Source organism: Mirounga angustirostris, unplaced genomic scaffold (assembly GCF_029215605.1).
Source record: "Mirounga angustirostris isolate CCGP_5_RB_7025 unplaced genomic scaffold, mMirAng1.0.hap1 SCAF_8, whole genome shotgun sequence".
NCBI lineage: Eukaryota > Metazoa > Chordata > Mammalia > Carnivora > Phocidae > Mirounga > Mirounga angustirostris.
The window spans coordinates 24,301,609-24,309,609 of record NW_026991716.1 but is presented as its reverse complement, the minus strand read 5'-3'; the positions used below and the strand labels follow the sequence as shown (position 1 = coordinate 24,309,609).

At 43.0% G+C, this 8,001-nt stretch overlaps 1 pseudogene; it reads left to right on the top strand.

The window, feature by feature from the left end:
- Positions 1-6,521: 6,521 nt before the first annotated feature.
- Positions 6,522-7,743, top strand: LOC123837237 (programmed cell death protein 2-like; annotated as a pseudogene).
- Positions 7,744-8,001: the final 258 nt, after the last annotated feature.

The following is an 8,001-nucleotide window of genomic DNA, read 5'->3' as shown; positions in this document are numbered from 1 at the left end:
TCAAGAATTGACTGAGCTATTCTTTCATCTTGTAGGGTTTTTTTTTTTTAATATTTTATTTATTTGACACAGAGAGAGAGAGCACAAGCAGGGGGGGAGCAGCAGGCAGAGGGAGAAGCAGATTCCCCCCTGAGCAAGGAGCCCAATGCGGGACTCGATCCCAGGACCCCGGGACTATGACCTGAGCCGAAGGCAGATGCTTAACCGACTGAGCCACCCAAGCGCCCCCATTTTGTAGGTTTTAAGTGTTACTGTTTAAATATGTTTTTAAAAGTTTTTTTTAAAAAGGGTTAATGATTAATTCTAGGCCTGAAACGTAAAACAGATTTTTTTTAATACTAAGTGGTACAATTAGTTAATGTTTTCCTGGCTTCCTCTTTATAAACATGGTATAGTCCAGAAAAGATAGACTAAGGAAAAAAATGCTACCGTTAAACCCACCAGTTAAAAATGTGTTTCATAAAGCAGGCTGGTGAGTTCTATTTTTATCTTGTGTTTTCTTGTTCTCACATTTTCAATGCTTAATTGTTTTTCTCATTCAGAAGAACATTTTATCTGACTACCCATCCTGTGGCAGGAAGTAGAAGGGAGTGCTGTCTGGAGATTAAACCACAAAAGAGGACAGCAAGTCTTCCACATCCCTGTCGTGGTTCTGCTTTTATAGCCCTGAGGAAATAACTCGATCAACCAAAACACACAGAGCTGCCACACTTGTACATAATTAGGAAGATAATTAAAAAAGGGGGGGATTTCTATTTGGATGCTTGTGCAGATAGAACATGAATACATGGCTCAATGGGTAAATGCATGAAAATCGTGTAATGATATCTATCTCCCCTCCTAGACTTCATATCCTTAAGGGCAGGAACAGTGTCTCTCCTATTTATATTTGTACTCCCATTGCCCAGCTCCATAAATATTTGTTGAGTAAATGGGTAAATAAATAAATGAATAAATAAATAAAGTAGAATAAAGAGATGTGACAATATTTGAATTTCACAATAGCCAAGGATTGTGCAAATCCACAATACAATTTTTTTTGTGTTTTATCACTTTCGTAGACTAAATATAACAGACCGTTATAGGAGAAATGCTTAGTTAATGACGCAGCATGATACACATTTAAAATATCTGTGGAGTTAAGCAATGATTAAAGCTAATATTTAAAAAATGAAACTAACTGCTTCTGTTAGAGCAGTGGGATTTCAAGTAGCCTTCTTTAGCCTGTGTACCATTTTGTTTTTAATCAGAGTAATTTATAAATGGGCATGACTCCTGCAGGCAAGCAAAGGCAAACCCGTTAATATATAAGAAAATTGCACAACATGGAAAATTATTTGCCTCTGTCATGAGGAATGTAGATCCAAAGTACGTGTTTATTTTTATTAGACTATTGGGAAGGAGAAGAGAGATTTAGGAAGTAACAAAATCCTGACTCACACGGAGACTTAGTGCCCTGGCCTTGTTTCCAGAAGCCATTCAACAGAGTTGATTGGAAGGCAGGGGCAAGGCAGTGCACATAGGAAAACAAAATGTAACTTCCATGATAAACAGCATCAACATACGAGGAGGGCGGAAGGTCAACCTCAAATGGAGGAATATGTCTCGTGAGTGGTCTATTTAATGCTTGACAAACTATAAGTTCCGTGAATGTAAAGGTAAAAGTCATGGTCACCAGTTCGGGGCACGTAGGTTCATCTGCAGATCTGAGCCCGCAAATGTGAACTGTACTGTGCCTAAGGCACTGTGGTGGATTCAAATATGATGCCCCCAACAACATCTGAGTGATGCTCATCTTCACCGATAATTAAGAAATAGAAATAAAAATCGGGGCACCTGGGTGGCTCAGTCGGTTAAGCGGCTGCCTTCAGCTCAGGTCATGATCTCAGGCTTCTGGGATTGAGACCTGATTCGGGCTCCTTGCTCAATGGGGCGTCTGCTTCTCCCTCTGCCCCTCCCCCACTCGTGTTCATGCGCTCTTGCTCTCTCAAATAAATAAAATCTTTAAAAATAAATAAATAAAATGCGAATGAGGTATTTTTCATCAGGTTGGCCAAATTTTTGAATCTCATTATGTCCATTGTTAGAAAATATGAAATTTTAGGGATGCCTGGGTGACTCAGTTGGTTGTCTGCCTTCTGCTCAGATCATGATCCCAGGGTCCTGGGATCGAGTCCTGCATCGGGCTCCCTGCTTGGCGGGAAGCCTGCTTCTCCCTCTGCCTGCCGCTCCCCCTGCTTGTGCTCTCTCTCTCTGTCTCTTTCTCTCTGACAAATAAATAAATAAAATATTCTTTTAAAAAAGGAAGGAAGAAAATATGAACTTTTAGGACATAAACACAGGCATAAAAAATTTTTAAGTTTTCCTAAAATTGATCTTCATTTCTAACTCAAGAGCCACTGTTCCGTTTGGCAGAAACAACTTCAACTTAGTCAGTGAAGGTTAGTATTTGTCGGGTTGTGAGACCCTCCGTCACCCCCGGGCTTTTATCCTCCCCACTGAGGTGGATTCGGAGCAATGGGAGGGGGCGGTGATGCAGGCCAGGGGCGCGCCAGAGAGGGGCGTCCTGCACGGGCTCTTCTCTGCCCACCTTCCAGACTCATGCATTCTCAGACACCCGCCCCTGGAGGCTCACGTTATAAAGTTCTCGCTGACATATCCTGCCTTGTCCCATTGTGAGGGTTAATTTTATGTGTCATCTTGACTGGACCATGGGGTGCCCAGATATTTGGCTAAACGTTATTTCTGTGAGGGTGGTGGTTCTGGATGAGATTAGCACTTGATTCGGTAGACTGAGTGGAACAGATTGCTGTTCCCAGTGTGGGCAGGCATTATCCCATCCATTGGAGGCCTGAATAGACTAAAAAGACGGAGGATGGAAGGATTTGCTCTCTAGCAGACTGTTGGGGCCTGATGTCGACCTTCTGCTCTCAGACACGGACTCACACCATCAGCTCTCTGGATTCCCAGGCCTTTGGACTCAGACTGGAAATACATCACCGGCTCTCCTGAATCTCTAGCTTGCAGATGCCAGATCTCAAGACTTCTCAGTCTCCACAATCTTATGAGCCAATTTTTTAAAAAGATTTTATTTCTTTATTGAGAGAGAGAGAGCATGAGCAGGTGGAGGGGCAGAAGGAGAAGCAGACTCCCCGCTGAGCAGGGAGCCTGATGTGGGGCCCGATCCCAGGACCCTGGGATCATGACCTGAGCCAAAGGCAGCCGCTTAACCAACTGAGCACCCAGGCGCCCTGTGAACCATTTTTTTAAAAAAAATAATAAATGTCTTTAAATATATCCTATTGGTTCTGTTTCTCCAGAGAACCGTGACTCACATACCCCTTGTCTAGATAATGAGGACTCTTTGGCTACCTCTGTTCTTCCCAGTGAAAACACGAAACCTTCCGAAGCTCTCTTGCAACGTTCTGGGGCCCCATAAGGCTCCCAGCCTCAGGACCTCTCAGCCCCGACATGCAACTTGCAATTTCTACTCTACTGCTGGTACGTCAAACCGGTGGGAGGGAACGCCGTTGGGTTTAATTTGCCATTTCCCAGAATCCAAAATAGAAACTGGTATGCAGATTCCTGGCTTGAGAAACTACCTAGGACTTTATCAGCTAGGATGCTTTTGTCTGCAAGGAACAGAAGCTCCAACTGAAAATGCCTTTCGCAAGAAGAAATGTGTTATCCCATATAACAAAAATATTACAGCAGCAGTTCTCAAAGTGTGGTCTAGTGACCCCTGCAAGTCCCTGAAACCCTTTCAGGGCCTCTGCATGGTCAAAACCATCCATTCCAAGTGCAGGATAGACCAACAGGTTTTAATTGTCCTAAAGCAGAAGTCAGCAGTTATTTACAAAAAGCTTATTTCAAAGAAGGTTCTGTAAAAGTTTTATTGAAATACAACCACACTTATGTGTTTATGTATCATTGTGGCTGTTGTTGAGCTGCATGGGCTGACTTCAGCAGTTGTAACAGAAACCTCAAGGCCTGCAGAGGGGAAAATATTTACTATCTGACCCTTTACAGAAAAAAATGTACTGAGCCCTGTAATAAAGTGTAAGTATTTTTGGAGATCGTTTCAGAGTCCACATTATAACTAACCTTTAAGGAATTACAACTCGTTATGTTTTTGGTGTTTACCAAAAAAGAGTACCCACGATTATCTGAACATGAATAAAAAATACTCCCCCAGGCGCCTGGGTGGCTCCCTCACTGCCTTCGGCTCAGGTCATGATCCTGGAGTCCCAGGATCGTGTCCCGTGTCGGGCTCCCTGCTCAATGGGGAGTCTGCTTCTCCCTCTGACCCTCCCTCCTCTCATGCTCTCTCTGTCAAATAAATAAATAAATAATCTTAAAAAAAAAAAAATACTCCTCCCTTTCTCCACTACATATCTGAGTGAGGCCAGATTTGTTTGTTTGATTTTCAACAGAAACAACGGATGAGAACAGATTGAATGCAGAAGCAGTTATGAAAATCCAGTTGAAAAGCCAGTGTGAAAATCACTTATGAAAAGCCAGACATTAAAGGGATTTGCCAAAATGTAAAACAATGCCACTCATATCCTTAAGTTATTTTTTTTGTTTTATAAAACATTAGTTTTTCATAAAAAATGTTAGTTAAGGTAGTATGTAATGGGTTTTTGATTCTATCATAGATTAACGATCTATTTAAATTCATAATAATTACACCTTTTTAGGGCGCCTGGGTGGCTCAGTTGGTTAAGCGACTGCCTTCGGCTCAGGTCATGATCCTGGAGTCCCGGGATCGAGTCCCGCATCGGGCTCCCTGCTCAGCGGGGAGTCTGCTTCTCCCTCTCCCGCTCCCCCCTCTTGTGCTCTCTCACTCTCTCTCTCAAATAAATAAATAAAATCTTTAAAAAATAAAAAAAATAAATAAAAAAAATAAAAGTTAAAAAAAAATAATAATTACACCTTCTTAAATGTTCTCAATTTCAATTAATAATATGGTAAATATTGACGGCGATGAGCCACATACACAATCTTGTTGGGATCTTCAATGATTATTAAGAGTGTAATGGGGCCCTGAGGCTGACAGGTTTGAGAACAGCTAGTTTAGAGCTAGGACAGGTCCAGGATGGGTTACTCCATGTCACTGACTTTACCCCAGACCCAGGTGTTTTCTAGACTGTTATTCTCAATGCACTGTTGGCCTTTCCCTTATATCAGCTTCCCTCACGTGGGCTGTGACAGCCCTCTGTAGCATCACATGCTTTCAGAGGCAGAAAAGGCACTACATATTTTTGCCCAACTATTTTTTAAGAGCAAAGAAAACCTCCCTCAGAACCAGAGTACTCTTTTTTTTAAACCACATAATAACCCGCCCCCTTTCCCCCAAAAAAGTCTCATTAAAAGGAGTGTATGGGAAGTAAATTGATTCCAGACCAACCCTTGTGCCATAAACAATGAGAGCACTGGACAAAATCTATGAAACAACCGTTTTCAGTCCTCGGAACACAGACCCAGGAGGACTGTACCTTCTGGAAAAAAGAGAAACAAATGAGGTGAACCCTACAATCACTTGTGCTTTCTGCCGGAAGAACCTTCTAAACCATGGTACAGAGAGAAGGAATCCAAGCGGAGCCCAGTAGTCTTGCTGAGCTGAGAAAACAGAGACGGATGTTCGGAACCCTGAGGGAGGTCGAAGCTGCAAAGCCACGCAAAGAAATTGCCCCATAAACCGGCATGGCACCTTTGAAGGTTCTGGCTGAAGGGTGGCTTTGGGATGAACAGGTGAGATTCCACAAGGCCAAGCAAAGAACAACCACCAGGGAAAGAGCAACTATTTGGTAATTATCGCTCACATGGGACTGGAGACATTCGAGTTCTGCCTAGCCACATGGAGATATTTCAGTGAGCTACCCAGGATATTCAGTAGAAATCCCAGAAAGGTCCCACCTTAGGACTAGAACTTAAGTAGCACTGAAGGAAAGGTTACTCCAGACCCACCCAACAGAGCTTGGAAACAAGCCTGGGAAAGACCACGCTGATCTACAAGTGAACTACCTGCAAAAAAGCAAAGCCCAACACTCTTTACAAAAAGACAACAAAATCCACATGCTTTTTAAAAGTGAAACATTTGCAGTGCCCTAAATTCAATTAGAAGATGCTAGACAAGAAGAGGTAGGAAAATGTGACCCAAAATCGGGGAAAATCAAAGCAATAGAAAAAGAGCCAGGAATGACAAATTTTTTTAAATGCCAGTATGAGACAAGGATTTAAAAACAGCTGTTACGAATATATTGAAGGATTTAAGCAGTCGGTGGAGCAGGGCTTGGAGAGGAGGCAGCTCGTTTGGGAGCAGTTCTGCATGAGGCGGGCGGATGGTCCGGGGGGCTGGCGGAGCTGGGGGGGCAGCCCCTGGCCTGTAAGCTGGGCACCGCTGTTTCATCCCTTTGTGCTGCAGGTGCACGTGTCCCTGCCCAGCGTCCCCGTGATACCTCCCACTGGGGCCTCTTTCTCTTCTGCTACCCAGAGCCACGGGGCTATGCCAGCTGTGAGTTTGTAGGAATTGGCAACCCAAGAAAAAGTTTTACTCATCTGAGCTCCCTTCTGAGAATTCTCCCCCACAGACAGGAAAATCCTGGTGCCTCCAGCTGGGGTCTGGTGCTCCTCTCTGCAGGGCCTGTGGCTATCTGGGCCCCCAAACCTGCCCCAGATGTCACAAGGCACATTACTGCAGTAGGCAGCATCCAAGTCCAGACCGGAGACTGGGACACAAGCAAGCTTGTGCACAGATCATCTGGACAGTAGAGTTCTAGACTGCCACTTCCTTTTCCCAGGATTTGAAACCGGAATGGAAACAGAAGATGGGATTACACCTGAAGTTGTAGAAAAGGATGATGTCACAGAGATTACAGGACGCGTGGGAGAAGTGTCTGAAAAAGAATTGGATTCCATAGCGAAACAGGAATCCGGGGAAGATAACATTTTGCAGAAGTTTAAACCCAAAATAGCTTTTGAATCCGGACAAATTCTCAGAAATTGGCAGAGGGATTGTCCTCATCTGGATTCCTGGTGAAAATAGCCCTCAAGAAAAGGATATTCCAGACTGCCCCTGTCGTGCCAAGAGAGTATTTGAATTCCAGGCCATGTCTCAGCAGCTCAGCTACCTCAAGGCAGACACACTGGGCATGCGTGTTGACCAGGCCACCCAACTGGCCTCCCCGGCGGTCAAAGCTATAGACTGGGCATTGGCTACACAGAGCAATTCGTAGGAAGCAAGACGTAACAGATACACCTTAAAGACATCGTTGTAAAACCTTTAAAATGCTGCTAATCTCTTCCACTTTCAAGAATTCCATGTCTTGGACTTTATCCTAAGGAAATAATGATGCCAGAGACACAAGTTCAAAAATGTTGTTTTAGGCATTGCTTACAATGCCTAAATATTAGTGAAACAGCAATTTCCAGTGACAAGGAATTAAATAAATTTTGGTAGATCCACACAGGGCGAGGCTATGCAGTCTTAACAGTACAGACCTGTATGGACACCAATTAAGATATGGATCTAAATTGACACCAAGATACCATTATGAATAGTAGTCATAGTATGATCATATTTTCATAAGAATATTTATACACATTTGTGTACATGGAAATAAATCTGGAAAGATATGCACTAGGTGTAAACTGGTTACCTACAAATGGTAAGACCAAGTGAAATGATCTTTTCACTTATATGTATATGTCTTTCTACAATAAAAATGCATAATGTTTCTAATAAAGGAAAAAGAAGTCTTTGTTTTGTGCTGTTGTTGGGGTGTGTTAGTGTGCATGGTTTTTGAATGGGGGTTGCGATCTCAAGAGAGGAGCAAGAAAACTAAATATTTTCCAAAACCCTTTTCCCATAAAAAGGAAGAATGGATTTTTAGCAATCCAAAGACATAAAGTGAAATGGTTTACAAAACTGTCAAATTAGGAAAGATTAGCCATGCCAAACATTAGGCAAAGAGTTAGAAGGTGCAAAGCATTTGGATT